The sequence below is a fragment of the Pempheris klunzingeri genome, chromosome 3 (assembly GCF_042242105.1).
Source record: "Pempheris klunzingeri isolate RE-2024b chromosome 3, fPemKlu1.hap1, whole genome shotgun sequence".
Classification (NCBI taxonomy): domain Eukaryota; kingdom Metazoa; phylum Chordata; class Actinopteri; order Acropomatiformes; family Pempheridae; genus Pempheris; species Pempheris klunzingeri.
In genome coordinates, this window is record NC_092014.1 from 14,121,840 (window position 1) to 14,144,467 (window position 22,628).

Consider the following 22,628-nt stretch of genomic DNA (forward strand, 5'->3'; position numbering starts at 1 on the left):
CCCGGCGCCCGGGGCACCCAGCCGACCAGCCAGCCAGAACCTTCCTCACCTTCCGCAGTAACCCCGGGACGACCACAGGATGAGCCGGAGCCACGGAGCCGGAACGCAGTGTGTTCTGGATGGAGTCCCACCAACAGGAGGGAAGGGATGCTTTAGGAGCCCCACTCTAGCAAAAATCAATAAGTCAAACAGCCGAGGTCAGTTTGTGAATTACACAAACAGAAGATGTGTTACTCATAAATTGGCCCCGCAGACTACCAGCCAGGCCTGGAGACTCATTCTTTCCATAAATAAATGACTGAACGGAGCAGATGAATATGGCTGATTTAACTTTTGCTGTTTTTTGTTTGCCAGACTCTGAGAAACACACTTTCCTTCAGTTTCAGGAAGCACTGATGACTAAGTGCAGGACCACCCCGCTGCTCTATCTGATCAATACAACAAAGTCAATATACACACACAAGCCAAGTTTGCATGAAAACAAGCAACAGTATCATTAAGGCAAAGGAACAAGACACAGTCAGAGCAGAGGAGTCGGGAATAAGATCTCATGGTGAAGCAGATTAAACACACTTTTAGCTGTTTGTGGTGATTTGGATATTCAGGTTAAAACACCCAAAACCCAAATAATTGAATGGAACAAACTCTTCCGAGCTGACACACTGCCTGACCACAAACAGATTTAACCTTTGATGTATTAAACAGACTGCTCAGTCTCTAATGTGTGCACCAGTCTTGTATATTGATTGATTGTGTTAATTCTTCTAATCATAAATTCTGTATCAGGTGACAAATTTGGCCACGTTCCCTGTTGCTGGTACCGAACAAGAGTGGTAAAATGTTTACATCGGCGTGTGATTTGGAGAGATAGAATGTATTTCATGTGCCGTTTGAGTTTAAGAGCCCCAGTGTTAAAGGGTTATCTAGAGAACATAATTTTACTGCCTTTTTAATTTCCAACCAGAGCATGCACCGGGAGAGTCAAACGTTCACCCTCCTACAGAGCCCTGCACACAACACTAAAGTTAACCAATGCATTTCTGCAACACTCGATGATGGAAATGCCGCCCTGTTAGTGGGGGAGGCTGGGAATGAGGCTCTGAGGGGGAATGAAGCTGAGGAATGACAGCACATTCAGCTCTGGTCTCCTTCAGTTGGATCTAATCATTGGTCACTTGGCAGGAGCCTCCTTGAGCCGCCTACTGTTATTGGTCTCCTGGCTGTGGTAGCCCAAGGCTATCACTCAAAACTCTCTGGCACAGCTTTACGGCCGCACAGCGCTCTGGACGCACACACACACACATACGTAAACACAAATGCACACACACTCAGCAATGACACCATGAAATCCCATTCACATATACTTCACACTTGATAATCATCCTGTTTATGTGCATTCACACATGCAAGCATGCGTGCACACAAGCACACACGAACGTCAGCATGCAATCCTATTATGCACACTTTGTCATTTATAAGCATTCAACTACACACCTACACACACACACACAAATACAAATACAGAGCCAAATAAAAACAGGTAGCAGTTATCTGGGGGGAGCTGTCGTAAAAAAAAGATTTTATGGGACCAGAAAGTGAAACATTATCTGTCTGGCCCGGCTGTGATGATCAGCTCATCTCTCATGACTGATGTTCATCCTCCATTGGCCCTCTTCCAATCTCTCTCTCTCTACTTTCTTCCCTCTATCCCTCCTTTCTGTCTTCCTTTTCATCCCTACACTGTACTCAGTTTTGAAACCTTCTCTTCTCTCCTTTCCTTCCCATCCACACTCTTCCCCTCAATCTCCTTCCCAACCTCAATTTCCTGCTCCCCATCCCTGCTATTATACTGTGACACACAAGGGAAACCGTGTGTATGTTTGTATGTGTGTGTTTGTGGGGTGTGTGTGTGTGTGTAATGGTTGGACTGTGACTGTGATTCCCTGAGGTGGAGACCTGCAGGGACAACGCTGCAAGAGCCTTTGTGGTATATAGACTCACAGGCATACACACATCGTGACTTACCTGCACACCGACACACACACGCACATACACTAACACAAAGCTCTGAAAATTACAAACCATATACCCACTATACATTCTGCATGCATACACATAAAAACACAAGGAAACACTTTCATTCAAGGCACGGCTCACACACGCACACACACACGCTCACTGCCTGTTTCCGTTGTGTAATCGTAGTGTTGGTTGGTACTGTAGCTGCAGGCAAGTCTGTCCTTGAGACTCAGAGCAGGCTCAGACTGGCCAAGCAAATAATTACCTCTCCAGATTGACATGCCAGCTCCTCCCAACACATGAACGAGAGGGAGTGTGTGTGTGTGTATTTGTGTATGTGTGTGTATATGTGTGTCTGTGTGTGTGTGATTCCCATTATATTGATCTGGAGGCACAGTATTCAATGTTATTGAAGAAAATTAATTTCACACTAGCAAGGTTTGCAGGTTGAAAGGAGGAGCAAGGTTTGAACATGTGTCTAAGAGTGTGTGTGTGTCTTCACTTGTACGTCTATCTTTGTGAGGACAAAGTTTTAGACATCTTTCTTCATTTTGAGCAGGTTGGTTAAAACCTGGTTATTAGATCGAGGTTAGAATTAGGTTTAGGCTGAGTTTAGGGTGAAGGTGGGCAAATAAAACAGTTCTTCACTGATTTAGCAATGCACTCACAATGGACAGCTAAAAAAGATCACAATGAAAGCAGCAGGACCAAAGATGTCATCTTTTTTTATTCCATGTATTTCTCTTACTGGTCAAAACCCAGCACGGCATTACCCACAATCTAACTCAACCACTTCCAGTTTGTTGGGAGATTTGGGTGTGTCATGCTACTCCTCAAGCAGAGATGAGGAGTGGGTCCAAAGGTCTGGCAAGCTCACTTTTTTCTAATTTCAAAGCTACAAACTGACACTCAAGTGACATCACTCAATTAAGTTTATCAGCCTTTGTGCAGCTCCCTCTGGAGCCACAAACCATTTTGTACAACTTGTTTTAACATTTGCAGTACTAATCTTCAAGACCTGTGAACTGACCTTGGTGTGCATAGTTCCCCTTTAAGTTTGGTGGTAGTGGTTAGGAAATGCATTATTTCAATGAGTGTCCTCATAAGTACAGAAGTACAAATGTGTGTGAGTTTCAAATGTGGGTTAAATACAGACCACCTTCAGCTGGTAATTTCCCTGTTATCCTGCATCACATCAGTCAATAGCAGAACCACACAGGATGGCTTTTTCTGGTGCGTATGTGTGTGCGTGTTTGCATGCACACTGGGCTCTATCTGCATTCGGGGAGTGTGTGTTTCAGCTCCAGATGGACTGTGATGTCCCAGTTTCCCAGTAACTAATAAAAAAAGATAAAAGAATAAAAGAAACTCAACATCAGTCCATCAGCAAATTTCAGATTCCTCACTCCACAGCTCCTCCACCAGCCTCTCTTTTTAGATATTTTCTTCACATTTGTGTGTTATCAGAGGGAAAAATACATGCAGTGAAGTTCATGAGGTGGATCCAGCCTTGCAACAATCAGAGTGCTCAATGCCTCAGCTCGCTGATCAGTAGAGCGGCTCGTCTATTTCTTTAATGCCTTTTTTCTCTATTCTTCTTTTGATTACCTCCTGTAATAACCTCCTCTGTCCATTTACTAATTTCGTCCCCCACTTCTCTCCCATCCATTACCCTTGTACTCTCATATCTTCCATCCTCCCACCTTTCAGAGATGGATCTAGTGTATGAGAGACCCGTGTTCATTAGGCGTGTCTTGTATGTGACTAGTAAATGGCTTTGAGTGCAGATACAGTAGATTGTAATGAGTGGGAGGAAAGGCAAGACAGACAGACAGACAGAGAGAGGGAGGCAGAGTGAAGGAGATAGAAAGCCTGTGTGATCTGAGAAACGGGAACACAGCAGCAAAGATCAAAACACCCAAACTGCCCACAATTACATCTGTGCCTTGCACTGAGAGAGGGAGGCACAGGCGCACACACGCTTTCTATCTGATCAGATAGTGGAGCACAAACCTTCCATCCTGCTCCCTCTGCACTGAGCAAGACTTTGACACACTTTTAGTGCCATGTTTTATTCAACACAAATGTAGAGCGAAAAAGATGTTATTGACTCTGTGTGTGTGTGTGTGTGTGTGTGTGTGTGTGTGTGTGTGTGTGTGTGTGCGTGTAGTTAAAAAAAGATGTGTGCTGTTTGGAAGCAGTTTGCTACCAGCTTTGCGAGGCAGAGAATACACGCATTACAAACACACACACACGCATAAACTCTCATGTGTAAACAAGGCTATCGGCTGGCCAAGTGTGAACTAAACTGTCAAATTACTTTGATCCATGCCATTTCTGTGGTAAGAGAAATTGTTTCTCCCCTTTTCTTGTACCTGAGTACACACCCACACACACACACACACACACACACACACACACACACACACACATCATAATGGCTATGGTCTAGCTTTCTAGCTCTGGCTCCTCTAATTGCCTGAAAGAATGGAGGAATGGATGAAAACTCCCGAATTTAACCACATTTGTTGAGCTGTGCATCTGTTTAGCAACCCCAGAGCATGAGGAGGAGGACGATCATGACGATGAAGCAGCTGCAGCTGAAAAGCAATGGCTTCTGCCCCTAAGTCAGACTAATCAAACTTCTTGTTATATCAGCTCCTGACCAAACACACACCTACGTATACATCTATTTGAAAAAGAGGCAGCAATTGATCTGCCATTAAGCTGCAGTGGACCGACATTTGGCCTTGGTGTGTGTACCTGTTCAACTCTGACATTAAATTCTGCTGCTGCAGGACAAACACAAGTTTATGAGCTGATGTTATGAGATTATATAACCCCCGACAAATCACACCGCACCCTCCAGCAGATGCAGCAAATAGAACAATGACAGCTTGGGTCCAACCAACAATGTCCATGCAGAATGAAAACCATGCTCAACAGTTCATCCTATTGATCCTCAAAATATACAGTATGACACTGAATTCGGATGTTATACTGCTAAATAATACACGTAATAATAATAATTACAGCCCATCCAAATTATGTAGCAACAAGTCTCCTCATACATACAATACATTTTTCCGCACTTTTTTGGGGGGTTTCTGACTTGATTAAGCTGAGCCTTAAACCTACATTAACAGATTTGTTGGCTGCTACAGCATAAGTGCTGGCAAACTGTTGTCTATTTAGAGATTCAGTAAACATGGAGGAACATTTGCCTTTATTTGGAATTGTATTAATTCCACCTGATGAATGTAAATCCGGCATTCAATCTCTTTCCAGCTCTGGTTTGGTCTCCACCAAATCTTGAACGAAATTTGTCTCTGTAGCTGTTAAATGTTCTGCTGTGTTCACCTACTAGTTGCTTATTTTCTATGCACGGTGTTTGGTGCTGCCCAGGTGGCTTACAGTAGGGTTTTTTCACTGAAAATAGCTGCCTGATGCTGCTGGAAGTGATCCTGATGAGGGTGGCGAGAGTGAGCCAAAACAGTTGTGAGCCATTAAACCAAAACAGTCATTATTCTCTGTGGGTTCATCACTACCAACTATTCCCCTGACATTATGCTCAGTCATCTGATACATTGTTAATAAGAAAATATGAATTAAGGAGCTTTAAAAGGTTAAAGGCAAGGCAGGAGAAGAGAAAGTCAGAAGATTAAGATAGCAGCCATTAGGCAAAAGAATTGACACAAGTATATTTTATGGAACAGCAGCACAGAGTTATGCTAAGTAGATGCTGTTTGATAGATTCAAAAGACAGCTACAGAAAAAAGTACGCTAATAACCAACCCACATTCTTCTCTGTAGTCAGAATTTCTCACAGCAAGAATCCCATATTTACTTAATTACATGTCTGTGTGCAAAATGACACAAACGATCACTAATCCTCCTGTTTGTGTGTGCGTTCATGTGTGTGTGTTTATCTGTGTGTGTTTGTCTGTCTGTGCACATTTGAACGTGTTGGGTTGTTTGCTGCTGTTAAAATCGCTGAGGCATGAAGTTTGCAGCTGCACACAACAGGAGATAATACACATCCTGAATTATTGATGGAAATGAAGACAACTCTATTTTTTCTTTCAACTCTTTTTTCCCTGACTGTCAGCGTCTCTCCACCCTAACTTATTTGGCAGTTTAACAACTCTCTAATGACAGGAACACTCAACTGGTCCATCATTGGTTTAGCTTGCAGGCACATACACATACTGTATACACATAGACACACACCCAGACTAGCAGACAGTCTCTATTCTTAGGCATAAAGCAGGTGTGTTTGCTCTTGCATGATACACTCATGTCTCCTTGCAGGGCAGGTGGCAGGTGGAGGATAGCCATGTGCTTGCTGTGCAATTCATCAGTACTCTCCCTCTGTCATTATTCCCTCTCTCTCTCTACATCTCTCTCTAATGCTCCATAGCTCTTTTTCCCCATTTCCCTACTGACATTCTTTCTCCTTTTCGGTCCATCTCTACAAACCACATTTGTCTCTATGTTATTTTATCCTTTCTGCTTTTCCCCCCAAGCTGCAGTGCCTCTTATCCTGTTCACTCTCTTCCTAAATGAGCTGGGTGTTGAGGGAGGAGAGGAAGTAGAAAACACGAGGGAGAGAGAGACTGAGAGCAAGAGAGAGAGCTAGAGGGAGAAAAAGAGAGAGAGAGAGAGCATTTATGGCCAAATACAGAGCAGGCCTTAATAATTTAGTCCGACCTGCAGCCACAAGCCAATCACAGCCCATCGCTCCCATAGAAATGAGAGCGAGAGAGTCACAAGTAGTGAGAGCATGACTAAGAAAAGATAGAGGGAGTGAAAGAGAGAGAGAAGCTGCTATGTTGGTGCTGACAGTCCCTTGATACTTTGATAAATTATTTGAGGCGATACACTGGTCTAAAAGCTTTGAAACATTCACTGTCAAATGTCATGAACAGAGAAACTGAGGCATCCATTAAAGAAAAACTGGTAAGAAACTAGAATTTAAAATAGTTAAATTTAATGACACACAGCAGAGCGCTGCAGGAAACCAGTATTTGGCTTGTAAGATCTTATTGAGATTTTTTCCTCAACTATATATGAGAGTTTCTTAGGATAAATAGACATATTTATAATATGAGGAACAACTTGATTTGGAGGTCAGAGACGATGCTCAGGAAGTCGTTTTATAGTGGCTGAGAGAGCTCAACTCACTGCAACTTAAACCTGTATTTATTGATTTGGGGGCCAGCTGCAGACAGTAGTAGAAGCAATAAACACACCATTGACATTTTATCAGCTTTATATAGTTCTTGAGGTGAGCTGGTTAGCAAACAGTTGCCTATTTACACATCCAGCAGACAGAAGTCAACATTAGAATCCATTTCTGGGCAAATGCTGAATTTAATGAATTTACATGCTCCACTGTGCTCACCAGCTAGTCCCAAACAGTCTGACAACTGCTGCGGAGTTGGGTGATCGTTTTCTGTGTGTTCGTCACTACAACAGACACCTTTCACATTAGAGAGATTCATTTGTTTCATTGTTAATATAAAGATGTCAATTAATACAGCTCTAGGCTGCGTTGAACACCTCTCCCTGTTCGGCACATGCTTGCAGGGTTTTGTCAGATTGACTTTTCTATGTATTTATATTAATTCCCTGGAGGCATGCACTATCCTTAATCACAATGGATACCTTTCTCAGCTCAAACCTTAACCTAACGTTAATTTAAGCCAATGGAGACAGAAACCAATTTGTACTGAAGGCAGCTGCAGTGAAAACAATCGAGGACAACGGTTTTCCTCTAATTAGACAAGCCATTCTCAATCAGCTGGTGTAACTTCACAATTTACACCCCGGTGCGACAGCCACCCTCACACAGAGAAACACACACACACATACATACATACACACACACACTATGGAGACTGGACATTATTCTCTGGTCCACTCTGCTCCTGGTATGAAAGATGTGCCTGAGAAGCATTTTAGTCTTTGGATGAGGCAGTGCTCTATTCAATAAACTCTCTGACTGGTCAGTCGAAGAAAGGTCACTTTACCCCCCCCCGCCCACCAGTCATTGATCCGTAAACATATGAGACAACAGAGGGACACAGAGGGAGAAATTGAATGAGAGAGGGGAGAGAGGACAATTAAAAGGTGATCAATGTATTATGTAATAGCAATTCAACAATGCTGTACAATTCTGGCTGCTTCTGTGTCTGGATGTAAGCCAAACAAATCACAGCCCACAAGTCACAACTTTTAAGTAATTAGTCAACCAGTTGACATTTGATCAATTTCGGATCAATTAGTCACTTAGTGTGAGTGTCTGAAAGTGATGCCTCTGTGTTTTATTTTGGCTTTTCTAAAGAAAAAAGAGAAGACGGAGAGAGATGGATGAGAAAATGAGCAGCGAGCATGAGGTGACCCTCCCCTACACTTTCAACATCAGAAATGTGTGCATCTTTGATTACTTTTTCACTGCTATCAGTATTATTAGACCAAAATGACTTAATGTAGGACATCACTGACTGGAACAGTAGACGACCGACTGAGAGGAGAGTAGGAGCACCGAAAACTTAAACGATAAAATAAGTCCTGGAAAGCAAATTGAATCAGTTATTCAAACTGGGTCTTCCATTCTTACTCATGGGTCCTGTTTACTTCACACTCCCCACCTCCATTGTGAGGACTTGGAAAAAACAGAGCTCAGCAAAACAGTGTATATGAATTTAGAAGTTTTAAAAGTTTTCCAAATAAACTAGTTTTACGCAAACCATTTCAAATGCTTGTCTCTGAGGTCAACAGTTAACACAGAAATTAACTGCCTGGATCACCTATTGAAGCTAACTGTACGGGGATCTACCAAGGCCACCAACCAAACATGTGCCTGTTTATATCTGAACACACTGGTTTGTTTATGTGTGTGTGAAGCTGAGGGTTGCTGCCGATGTAGGGTGTGTGCATGCTAAGTAGTAGCGAACGAGACAAGGTTTGTTTATGTTATTGTCTTCTAAGGAAATTCAAAAACAAATGTGCAATAGTGGGTTATCCTGGGGACAATTACAAGGACAATTGTGAGTCATTCCGCTTTAATAGCTGACTATATTTAAATCCAAGTACACAGATGAGGAAATAAAAAAAACAATCAATGACGTTTAATGTCAGATCAAAACTGGATTTGGACTTAACCCTTTATAGGGCACTCATTGAAATACTTAGAAATTCAAAATTTCAACCCTAGACCATTACTGGTGGTCATTACAAGACTTTTTCAAAAAATTATTCAATTTTATGGTGAAAATTAAGGTCAATGAAGTTACCATATATGGTTTCTTGCCGGTCTGTCATGTAGCCTGTTTGTCGCTGATTGGTTTGGAGAAATCTCGTAGTTCTACTGCCTCATAGTGAGGCAAAGGACGGGCATTTTGAACTCCCACTTAAGTTACCAAATATGGTCCCTTGCCCGATAAAGGGTTAAAGCAATAAATTGGGAATTATTCGGGAAGCTTTTGGAGAATTGCCCTGTCATACTTGTTTTGCCTGACTCTATATTTCCCAAATCTATATAACAGAGTTGGCAAAAGTTGAAAAGTTAACATGACCCACAGTCTAAGTGGTCACAAGTATAAGAATTGAAATTTTCCTTTGAAGAGTATTTGACGGTGGTTTCTTACATGCAGTCAGAAATTATTCTTGTGCTTAGGTCACTTCCATTTTCAAACCTCTTGAACATGCAAAAGTGAGTTTGAGGCTAAGTGCAGGACAGCAGGAACATGGCAGGATTGAACAGGTTTAGAATATGAATTAGTGGATTGAGGTAGTGTTAACAATGAGAAGGAGAGGAGGAATGGGCAGGACAGTAGGTGGGATAATTACTGGAGGGGGGGGCATTTAGAGGACGCTGACACTGCAGCTTATCAACTCATAACCAGCCCACAGTACTTTCCATTTCAGCACAAGGGAGCTTTAAGCGTGCGTCTGGTTTATTGAGAGAGTGAGAGAATGAACGAACTCACTGGATGACAGAAGAGCATTTAGGATGTGTGTGTTTGTGTGTGCCAGAGGAGAGTCTGGAGATCGGTGATAAAATGTTAATCAAATCTTAATGGTTTGAATGCTCTCACTGATGTATGGATTATATTTATCCAAGCCAAAAACTATTACAATTAATTAAACAATTAACCTGCTTACTCTGAATTGATAGGATGCATTTATTCTATGGAAAGAACTTGCAAGAGAATGCAAGAAAATGTCACTGAAATGTCAAATCTACCAGTCGGTTTTCTCCCAAAACATCTGCTTGCTCCTTTTCTAGCAAACTCATGAATAACATTATCCTAAAATAAACTTTGTGAAACAAAATTAGCTCTCATGCATGAGAAACTGGGTGCGTGTGCATCTTATGTTTGTGTGTGCTGCTTTCCATTATAACGTTAGAGAGAAGGCTAATTTTATTCAAGCAGCACCACAAGATGTGACAAGAATAGTCAGCTGCAGAAATATCACACACTTAACACAGCAGGCGGAGAAAGAAGAGAGAAATGTTGAGTTCATCTTTATAAAGCTCTTACAGTATTTGCTTAAAGAGCTCTATATATAGAGAGGGTCATTATAGCATAAATACTGCATACGAATCTATAAATTCCTCTATAAAAGCAGCAGGAAGGCAGAAAACTCAGAGTAATGTACAGCAGATCATCTTCACCCACTTAAATACACTGACGCTGACTCATCATAGACTGTAGTGTAACTTCAGCTCAAGTGACTCCACGAAGCTGATGAAACACTTTAAAGCAGAATACAAAATATTTACTGTTGACGAATCAGATCAATCAATGAAAATCTAGGGCAAAGAGTTTTGGTTTGCCTGCTAAGTTTAAAGACGACCACCATTTAACTAAACTAGCCAAAATGTGAACAGACTGTGTGGCAAAATAATCTCAACTCGAAAGGGCCAATTCGTAGCTTTTTATTTTTTTTAGAATGGGACTGGCTCAGGTGTCAGTAAGTGACCGAAGAGTGAAATACCAGTCATATGATTGGTGTGTGATCATACATCTTCAGTCTCATAATTCTATTAATCTCTGTCTTTTTAATGTTTTCCACCACTTGGAGGCAGCGTAAAAAGCTGTAAACACAACACTGACATTTATTGTCATATAAAGCTGTATAAAGCAGTTGCCTATTTACACTTCAAGCAGACATACAATGGTTTTTCCTTTATCTTTATTATTTTCTACATTGTAAATGAATATTGAAGACATCAAAACTATGAGGGAACACATACGGAATTATGTAGTAAACAAAAAAGTGCTAAAAAAAGAGGGATGGGGGGGAGCCGAGGGGAGCTGCAGAGTCGGGGTGACACTTCTGTGTGGATTCTTCATTATGAGCGACAACTGTCACATTATAAATAGTAATTTGATCCATTTTAATATAAAGATATCCTCACATGCTGCTTTCACACTTTTTACCAGTTCATCAAAAATCTAGTTGGCTGAATAAATACAGATACAACCAACTCGGCTCTGGATGCTTCTGACTTTTCTGTTCAGAATAAAGGGGCTGCGAGTCTTTCCCTTATATTAAAAGGAAATACTACATACTATCACTCATTAGGGTCAACAAAGACTGACCGGTTGATTATTTCAATGAGAGATTGACAGGTCTTTCCAATGATGTGGGTATACGATGCATCTATTAATCACGCATTTTATCGAGCTTTTATGTTAATGTGTTTTTATTGTTTTTATGATGCATTTTTATTGTGTATTTTTACTGCAACCCTGCCTACAAGCCTGCTTTCCCCCTCAGGACAATAAAAGTTGATGGTGTGAGTTGAGGCCAATAAAACACTTTGAAGAGTAAAGTGTTCATTTTAAGTTATACCAACATAAGCAGGATTTTAGAAGCCTCAAAACGCTTGTGGATTTTCACTTCAATTTCAGTATTATGTATGTAGCCTGCTGAAATTCCACTTAGGAAAATAGCAGTTTTACCCAGCAACCACCCTGTGTGCAGAAGCAGAGCCACTCATTTGTTCTGTAGGCAGGCTTGAAAAAAGGTGCAATCGGAGCACATTGATTTTTCCTCACGTTAAAAAGCTTTTATTGACATGGCATTTTCTCACCAGGAGAGGTTACAGCAGAGGAGAGAACAGAGGGCGAGAGAAGGTGAAACACAAAGGGACACAAAATAGATGCAGCACCATGATAGCTCCGAGCTTCCAGTAAATTCACCCCACTTTGGCCCACTTTAGTGAGGGCTATTCTTTGAAGTACTGCCTCTCCAAACAAACACACAAACGACATGAAAACATGTGACTGACTCTAAAAACCTCGAAGCCCACCGCATTATTTTTAGTGAACAAAACAGTGGGGATGGGAAGAGAAAGACATTCTGTATTCAGGACACACAGGACTACTATAAAGCAGTGTGAGTGAGACAGAGACAGACAGACAGACAGACAGACAGACAGACAGGAAACCTTCATCACCTTTAAAGGTTCGCTCATGATGATAATCTCTTTGTGAAACATCGTAATTTCTCCATAAAGAGTCATAAAGCTTCACAGTGGCTTCGTCTCTGGAGAACCAGATGACGCCTTACTGCTGACACAGCACTAAATCACCATGCTCTCCCTCCTCCTCCTCCTCCTCCTCCTCCTCCTCTCCCTGCTCAGATTTTAATGGAAAAACATGCTCACTACTCATACCTCATTTCCCATTAGCCCCCCCCCCCCCCCCCCATAACTTGTTTGCAATTTTGTAAGTACTGCTCATTGTTGTAAAATAAGCTTCAACAGAGACAGTACACTGGTAATGAGCACCCCATTAGCTCAGTTCAAATATGCATACTTTTAGGACACAAGGCTGGGAAAGAAGAAAATTATAGATTTCTTTGGCCACTTGAAGGCAGCAGAAATACAGACGTATCATTACATTGATATGGTGAATTTGTTAGCAAATAGTTGCTTCTTCTCACATCCAGCAGTTATGGAGCAATATTATTAATCATTAAGAGTCGTGTTTCTGGCCACCTGACGAATGTAAGTCTAATATTTACTCTCTTTTAGCTCTATTTTTGTATCTCTAACAACTCCTGAGGGAAACATCTGCTCTTAACCTGTTAAATGCTCTGCTGTGTTCACCAGCTTTGTCTGTTAGTGTTGAGCAGGCCATGTAAAATGGGCAGTTAGAGCTTTTGTGCTTAAAATGAACAGTAAAGTTGCGAGTCGCATATCTAAACAATGAGCTGAAATACACGATAAAACTCTGTAGAGCTGGAGGTTCAGGTGATGATCCTCTGTAGGTTCATCACTTCAAGCAACCCGTTTCACATTGTGGCACTGATACACTATCATAGAAATATCCTTGAATATATCCTTGTTTTGGCGTCAAATCCTAAGCCAAAATGGACAAGAATCTGGAGTTGTATAGGACATGCAACAACCGTTGGAAAGTGAAATTAAAAAGACCCTGAATAAACAAAGACAGACAACATGAACTGCCAGAGCATCGCCTGGGAAAATGTAAAAGTCATCAAACAGGAGTCAGTGGGCGTTCAGAGAAAGATCAAGGATGTCATTTACATCCCACCTGAGGCCATCTTTGAACAGATACAGACATTACGTTATTAGCCCCATACAGTAAACAATCATATCACATGATACTGGGGCAGCTACATTTACTGAAGAGATGGGATGGGACAGAAGATGTGAAGCTCTGTGAGCTTGTAATGTGATGCATTTGAGCTTGTATTAATAATCAGGAAATATAAGGAGTCCTATAACATTTTACTCAAATAAAAATACTCCTACTTTGAGGAAGTTTTACTCAAGTAAAATTAGGCCTACATGTATATAAATATACTCAGGCACACTCAAGTAAAAAGTAAGTCAGTAAATATGTACTATAAATATTAAAGAGGAGGGGATGAAATTATAAATGATGATATATGATACTGCTGTGAAATTAAAAACCACCTTGAGGCTAAAAAATAAATAAACTGCATTAAATGTAAATGCACACACTAGCAGATCATCATCAGGCAACTGAGCCTTTTTGTCCAAACCAACTATGAATTCCTTTTCTATAGATGCCATTTTGCAAGTAGTGCATAAAACAACCAACCTCCTCTGTGTAGCCTCTCTATAATTAACTAGGAGAGGACAAAACTCATACAGTTAAACTAAAATAAGCAACAATAAATACAAGATCTATGGACACTGCAGTGAGTCCACAAGTACTATTATACTATATAAATCAAATAATCTGACATCATACAATACAAAATCCATGACTGCTGCCCACAAATAGGGTTGGGTCAGTTCCTGGTTTTGGTTTGATTTCATGAGAATCAAATAAACCACACTTGTTATTATAACATGCCCAGGCAAATTAAAAAGCAGCCAACATCTGGAACCTGGGCCTTCATAAGAAATATGACGATATGATTAACTATAGGCTTGTTTGGCTATAAATGGAGCCACTGGTGTCTGAGTGCAAAGAAAGGCACAATTTAGTGCCCAGGTTGGCGACAGGTCAAATTTCTGTAGACCAATCAAAGATGGGAGAAGGTGGTGCATAGTGTGTTTTTTCCTAAAAAGTGAATTCGTATTTTTTGGGGTGAAACTGTGCCAATATATGGCAACATGTAGGAGCGGAAACCAACAAAAGATATAAGCTGAAAAAGACAGAGGAGGCACCATATAAATACAGCACAAAAAAAGTCAAGGTGATTCAGAAAAACCAAATGAATGGAAGTCTATGAAAAAATGTGCCTACTTTTCACTTGATTTATTACCTCAGTTAATTCATTCATTCATTCACCTTTATTGATTCCCCAAGGGGAAATTCCATTTTTACAGTGGGGGGGAAAGTGGGGAGGAAAAACAGGAGGAGAGAGAGGGGAGGGGATGCGACACCAGACTGTACTCATGTGGAGTGCAGAGTGGGATCGGTAAAAAAAAACCTCAGCACAAATTTTTAGCACATCACATGACAATAACAACATTGCAACAGGGGAGGGGAAAAGGGGAGTGGAGATATTCCAGCACCGCAGGAGGCAGGCCGCTGGCTACAGCCCCAATAGGCGAACCCTTGGACCACGCCCCTCGTACTGGTGGCGAAGGCGTTGGGTGTAGGGAAGGAGGAAGTCCTGATGTGTTTGCTCATCAGTTCCCAAAACCCACCTCAGTTCATTCGCAGTAAACATCAGTAAATGTAATTAGTTTATGGTCTCAGTCACTAGTTTTAAGTCTCCTTCAATATGCCAATTTGTTTATTTAGTAAATTATGGTCCCATTTAGAGGAATACCGACCATAAAGCAGGGTATGCTTTAGAGTAGGACTACCCTCTGACTAACCAATCAGAGGCGGTCTTCGTGGAGTGACCATGGCTCCCAAAAAACAAGATGGCGACGCCCTTAAGGCCAGAGTCGAAGCTTCACAACGGCAGTACACAAACCAGCCTCTGTGACGTCCTCCACTTCTTATACACAGTCTATGTTTCCACCTGCGAAAATATTATTCCGCCATGGACGTTCAGCTCTCCTGATTGTGGCGCCAAATACTCTTATTCATGAGCTCTCATTAACTTCCACTCTGGAGCGGCTGAGTCACGTCCGACACCTAGTGGTAATATTCAGTATTACCGGCCCGGTTAATTGGTTTTAATGTCAAGCCGGTTTGAAACTTTTAATATGGACGTAACGCTGCCCACAAACACAAATATTACGTTGTTGCTAGGCAGCGCAGTTGTCGCTGACGCTGCTGGTAAGTTACAGTTATCAGTACGAGCTTACTGTTGTACTCACCAGTCTGTGGGACAGTCTCGGTGCTTGGTGCTCCCACCATCAGCTCCAAGTGTTCCCGTTCACTCACAAAAAGCTTAAAGTAACTCGACCACTGTCTGTCCGCAAAGTCTTCAAACACGTTGGGCTGAAATAAGCTCTGTAGTCACCACTGTGACAATGTCAGAAACAGCAGACACTCCTCACAACTGCATCCACCATGAGCACTTTAGCAGTTAGCATGTTAGGTTGACCCAGCATGCACCTTTAGGTCCCACAGCATCATGGGTGCTGCGAGAGATTTTTTTTTTTTTTTTTTTTTCTTTTTTACTATGTTGAGATACAATAATGCTCACTTCCTTAATTGTATCACATTTTATATAATTTAGATGATAAATGAGAGGAATCACCTAGGTCAGAAGTCAGCGGTTTCATCTTCTCAGGACCATGAGTACATGTCATGTCAATCATTCCAGCAGGGGTTGAGATGTTTTAGTCTGCATTCAGGTGGTTGACTGACCAGCCAGCACTGCCACTCCTAAAGACACACCTTATGTTTGGCTAAAAAGTTGCCAGATATGAGACGTTTGCCCTCTCCTGAGATGTAACATGTTCCATGGGAGGCACATGAAGATGCAGGCAGAGGGGGATCCAGAGTAATTTTCCTTGTCTCATTAGCATGTTGAATTTGATTCAGCTGTATGACTGATGCAAAATCTGAAATACAATGTGAGCTGAGCAAATTTAGATTAGATTAGACAACTCTATTTTTTTTCCAGAGGGAAACTAGTTTGTTCACCCACGCAAAATGACAGCTAACAAAAGAAACACAAGTCAGACGGGTCACAGCAGACAACATAAGAAAAAATACTGCCAAAACAGTAATAAAATTAACATACATACTAACTCTTGTTCAAAGAGGACAATATCATAGCCCAGGAGACGCCTGGAGCCAGAAAATCAAAACAATGTATTTAATATAATCACTTAATGAATAAAATAAAAGACAATGAATATGAAATAAATCTTAAATTTAAAGTGTATATACAAATGAAAGGAAACCATTGAATTATATAAAAAATACAACCTTTATATTAGAAAACAAGTGTCCCACTAAAAAAAGACTGTCTGTGACCAGTCACTCAACACATTTTTTATACTGCAAAAAAGAAGGATGACTCTTTACACTGAGGTATGGTTTCAGTTCCCCTCCTGGTTCTTTCCTCCAAAAGATTTTCTTGTGAATCAGGAGACAAACGAATCATAACAAACAATGTAATTCCACTGAGATTGCAAAAAAAAAAACATGAACTGCATTAAAAATCAAAAGAAACCTGCTTGACCTCTTTTCTCTGCCAATCTCTCAACACAAACACAAAAAAGGATAAAAGAGAATTTCAAGCCACTGTAGCTATTGATGCCGAGGCCTATCTGAGAACATCATTGTGTCCATATAAAGCAAGTCCAGGGATTAAGTTCAAACGTCACTGCGAGAGCAACACGATGATCAAATGTACGACATTTAATGCCTGAAATACAACCATAACCTGCAAAGCGTCACCTGTTGGTAAATATCCTCTGTTGTATTTTAATCTCTAATCCCATCATACTGTTACATTCAATCTCTAAACTCTCTACATCAGATTCTGCTGTAATGCAAAATTGTTAAACAACCCACTTACTGAGTCTCTCAAGTGATTTCTGTCCAAGGTGACACGGCAGACTGTCAGATTGTCTGACAGGATGTATGGTTAATGCTCAGCAAATTACTGGGTCTTGAAGAAAATTTATTACGGACATCCGTTGTCACACTCACAGTTATACACAAACACACACTTTTCACCCAGTAAGCATTTGTACTGCGCTGTTGTGTTCATCATTAGAGCTTCTGACTGATGCACTAAAACTGATGGATGTGACAGAGGCTTCAGCCTGAGCTACAGAGGAGATTACTACTGAATAAAATCACTTGTTTGATTGATACAAACGATTAAAATAGTCTGGAGGTATGCCAAAACTCAAAGGTGGACATTTGCTGTAAGACTTAATGTCATAAAGGGATAGGTTGGATTTTTGGAAGTGGGGTTGAATGAGGTTCTTATCCGTGCTCAGTGTTTGACCTAGTTTGGAGAAGCAGACTGGAGTCCTGACAGAGACGGTAAGCAATGTAGGAAAATATAGTTAACCCATCTGAAAAAAGCCAAATAAAAAAAAAAAAAACTTGGTTTCAGTGTAATATAAAACTCATTTTCACCAGTTTTTACAACAGGGAACTTTCAGGGAATCTTTCTTTTTGCTCGCTTCAAAGCCACCAGACTCCATTCACAAAAACAGTACTTCTATCTTACAGGAAACAGGAGCTGCTAGTCTACCACTGCCTCGAAGAGTTAGTTTCCTTCCGTTATTGTATGACTCTGAGTTTGAAATGATTAGTTTGGATCCAAACAGTTCACTGATCAGGCAGTTTTAGCACAGTGAACCTCCCTTTTCTGCAAGGTAAAACGTTTTTGTCTGCGCTGGGACTCCTGCTGCTCCTCCAAACCGGGGGGCCTGCTGACTAAAATCTACTCTGAGCAATACACAAGCTATGAATGAGTACCTCATACAACCACACAATAAATAAGCCGGATCATTCCTTTAACTTTCCTCATGTGTTAGTTGTCTGTTACCATCTCTTATGTTAACGGATCGGTTTTGACCCGTGTCTTAAATCAGCTGTAAAATACACTAAAAACAACTATCTATCATCCAATTTGTTTCTCATCTCTTGGCTACCTTGTTAGGCTTCCTTATTCATGAAAATATTGGTTTTAATATTTTTGGTGTGGGCCCCTGGGCCTTTTTTTGTCAGTATACCCCTCGATTTCAATAAAAAAAAATGTAAAATGAACCTCAAGAGAATCATATAAATAAATAAAAGGTTGTTATGTCACCTGACTATTACTGAGGGGATTTAGAACACATCTCTTAAATAAATTTGTTTTGTTTATTTTTTCATTTTAATATTATTAACTATAGTAACATCTATGGTGTTACGGGTCAATTTCGACCCATATACAGTACAGGCCAAAAGTTTGGACACACCTTCTCATTCAATGCGTTTTCTTTATTTTCATGACTATTTACATTGTAGATTCTCACTGAACGCCCAACCTGCCACCAACCAGAAGGGGAGCTGGAACCCTCCAGCCTTTGTCCGCGAGGGGGACACGATCTCATCTGGGCCCATTGAATGCAGCCAGGGACTGGCAGATGAAAGTTGACTTGGACCACAGGCTCATTTTCCCCCCAGAGATCTTAACAACCACCCTGCGACCAGACCTCATCCTCTGGTCTAATTTCCAGCAAACTGCTTACATCATTGAGCCAATGGTTCCGTGGGAGGATGCCATCGAGGAAGCTCAGGAGCGTAAGAAGCTGCGGTATGCCAACTTAGCAGCCGAGGCAGAGGACAAAGGTTGGAAGATCAAGGTGCGCCTAGTGGAGGTGGGATGTAGGGGCTTCGTAGCCATGTCAACAACAAAGCTCTTGAGGAAAGTCGGAATCAGGGGAAGAGGACCATCGAGGAGCTATTAAAGAACTAGTCAATACTGCTGAGAGGAGTGATGCCACCTGGGCAGCTAGGAGTAGCTAACCGCGAGACATACACCCAGGCTTGATCAACCTGTGGTGGGCCTGCCTCAGCTGAGGGTGGCTTGTGATAAATGGCCGAAACACCCGGTGATGCTGAGGTACACAACTGATGATGTGTCTCGCTGATGAAGCCTCTTAGCAACGCTAAGTTTGTCCTGAGAACAGTGCCAGAATAAAGGCTATGGGGTCAAAGAATATTTATCTTGAAAGCCTTAAAGCCAATTTGCCATAGATATGTCTTGTGCGCGATGAAATATTTATGTGAATAGCAGCTCAAAAACAAAAGTTGTTAGGTTATGAAAACATTACGATTCATCACCGTGGGGGCCATAGATATCTACAGAAAACACTTTGACTTTCTGGAAAACACTTTAGTTTGCTATTTGCTTTCATGCCGAGAGTTAGATGAGAAGATTGATACCACTGTCATGTCTCACTATTAAATATGAATCATGCATTATTCAAGAGGAAATTTTGACCCTGCTGGATGAAGGGTCAGGGGAAAAACAGAAATCGTTCCACTACATTATCCATACTGAATTTAATAGCAATCTGGCCACTACTAGTCAAGATGTCTTGCTCTGAATGAACCAACAGACACACTCTCTGGCAAGCCAACAGAGATCCCCACGCTTACGCCTTCCTGCTGGAAAAGCCATAAAATGAGGAGATACAACATCATGAACCCGGCTTTCCTCTCAGGTCCCAACTCACTCCACGCTTCTGCGCTCAGGTCTTGAATTCACATCTTCCCAGTCCATCTGCTGAATCTCCCACCCAATCAACCCCCATGATGATTTATGATGATTTATGAGATGTAAACTGAAACCGTCAGGTTGCCGTGTTCCTGCTGTGTGGAACTAAAAGGAGGCTTTATTTTAACGTTTGTGCTGGTTTGTCAGTAAACACAGCCAAAATCAGTGCAGTTTACCAATCACACACACAACATCAGTGAAGAGCGAGTCCATACCTGTGGTTTTCTAATCCGCTTTCATGGAGGCTCGAGGCTCCTGGAGGTGTTTCCAGCTGGTCCCCTGAAAAATGTGGAACACTCAATTTCACTGTGTCACTACAGCCAATAAAAACTGTTTTGATGAAGCATTTGACACCCATGTTATCTTCTAACGCTCAGCTTGTACCATGTGCTGTATGTGGAGTTGTGAGATAACATACGGAGCCTAAAATTAACTGCATAGAAGAGAAAACTGTTTTATTTTTATATATTTAACCTAATGTTTTCATTATAAGGCACAAAGTGTCATTAAAAACGTGAATAAAGTCAGTTTGATGAATAGATTAAATCAACATGAGAGACACTGAGGCATCATTGCAGAAAAACCTTTGTCTAATGGGGTTTGTCATCTACTGTTTACAGTGTTCATCTGAGGTTTGATTGCATGAAAACATCTAAAAACATTAATATTTGCATCCCTTTCACCTTGTTAATGAGTTAAACAGTTATTCATGATGAACTGCAATCACTTCTCCAATGAACTCCTGGTTGCCGAAATGGAAATGACCTGTTTTTAATTAACATCTGGTGTGGTTTGATAGTGTGGTAACTAGAGCTGCGATCATCATTTAGTCTGTGAAATGTATGAAAATCCCTTTTTTCCAGAGCCCAACAAGCCTTGTTTCAATCAACCAACAGTGCAAAACCCAAAAACCAAAGATTTTCAATTTACATTAATATAAAACATAATCCACAAATAACTGTGGATGAATATGCCTGCCTATCTACTAATTGATTAATTGTTTTATTCTTTTAGCTCAACAGCCAATCTAAGTTTGTTTGAATTATGTGACTTATTTTATGGGTCGGTTCCCAATGATTTCTTAATCATTTCCAAGAAGTTTCGTGGAAAGAACTGTATAATTTGGTATTAAGCATTCAGATGTTTGACCTAAATATAAATTCTTTATAAAGTTACGATTGAAGACTTTCCCCATTCTTGTGTGATGAGCTGCCCTGCTGTACACTGACTCTAGTAATTAACTGTAATAATTGGACATGTACTAATTGTTCACTTTTCATAGTTATTTATAAAAACCAAAACCAAAACATTTACCAGGAAATTATTTGGAACTAACAGTCATAAAATAAAGCGTTACTGCGTTAGAGTAGAGAAGAGCTTCTACTGGGTGGGAGGTCGTGTCTTTTTCAAGTAAACTTCAGCAGAAACACTGATAGAAGCACCTCCTCACACACAGACACAGAAACCAGACAGACAGACAGACACACACACACACACACACCTGCTCCTGAATATGCCAGAAATCCGTCAATAATCACAGGTAGGATGGTAAATGGATTTCAGCCATATACTCAAAATATCTGGAAATGCTCCAAGTGTCAAGCAGCTTTGGTTGGACATAAAAGGAGAGAAAGTGATTTTTATTTATTTTTTGTCAGTTTTAGCTGCTTGCATCCGGTTCTAAGCAGCCGGCTGAGCCCTGAGAGAGGCAAGCCACTGTGGAGTAAAGATAAGGCTTCACCTGCCAGCCATGCTCATCACCGTGTTTGTGTGTTTGAGTATGTGGTGAGTGTGTGTGTGTGTTTGTATGTGCCAGCCCTGCTGAGATAAGTGGCTCTCAGGAACCCAACCGTAAAATCTGAGCTACACTAAATGTCCAACAGAGATCAAGTCAAACAGTACAAATGAAAAAACATATGTTTTTTTTTTCCAAAATAGAGTGAACTTAAAACAAAAGATAAACAGAAAGGTCATTTCCCTCCACAGCAGCAATAGATACACCTGTCAGCTCGCCGCTGTGTGGAAATGTTAATTAAAGGGCTGGAAGCTGACCTGAGGTCTGTGGAAGCCCAAATCTGCCACTTCAAAAACAAAATCATTGTTACAATTATGAGAAACCTTTTCATAATTATGAATTAGTACCATATGATTATGACTCATAATTATTACTCATAAGTCTGACTAAGTGTCACAATTATAATGTAGTATCTGATATGTAACGTTCTCATGAGAAACGTAATCATAGTTATAACTTTGTATAATATAATATATAATATGAATATAATTATGACTTAGTATATGATATCTGTGATTTATTATTATCTCACAGTTATGAGGATTCAAACTATGACAGTATTTCATAATTACATGATACTATAATAAGGCATAATCATGAGAAATATATATAATCTCATAATTATAACAAACTCTCTTGTAATTATGTATCTGAT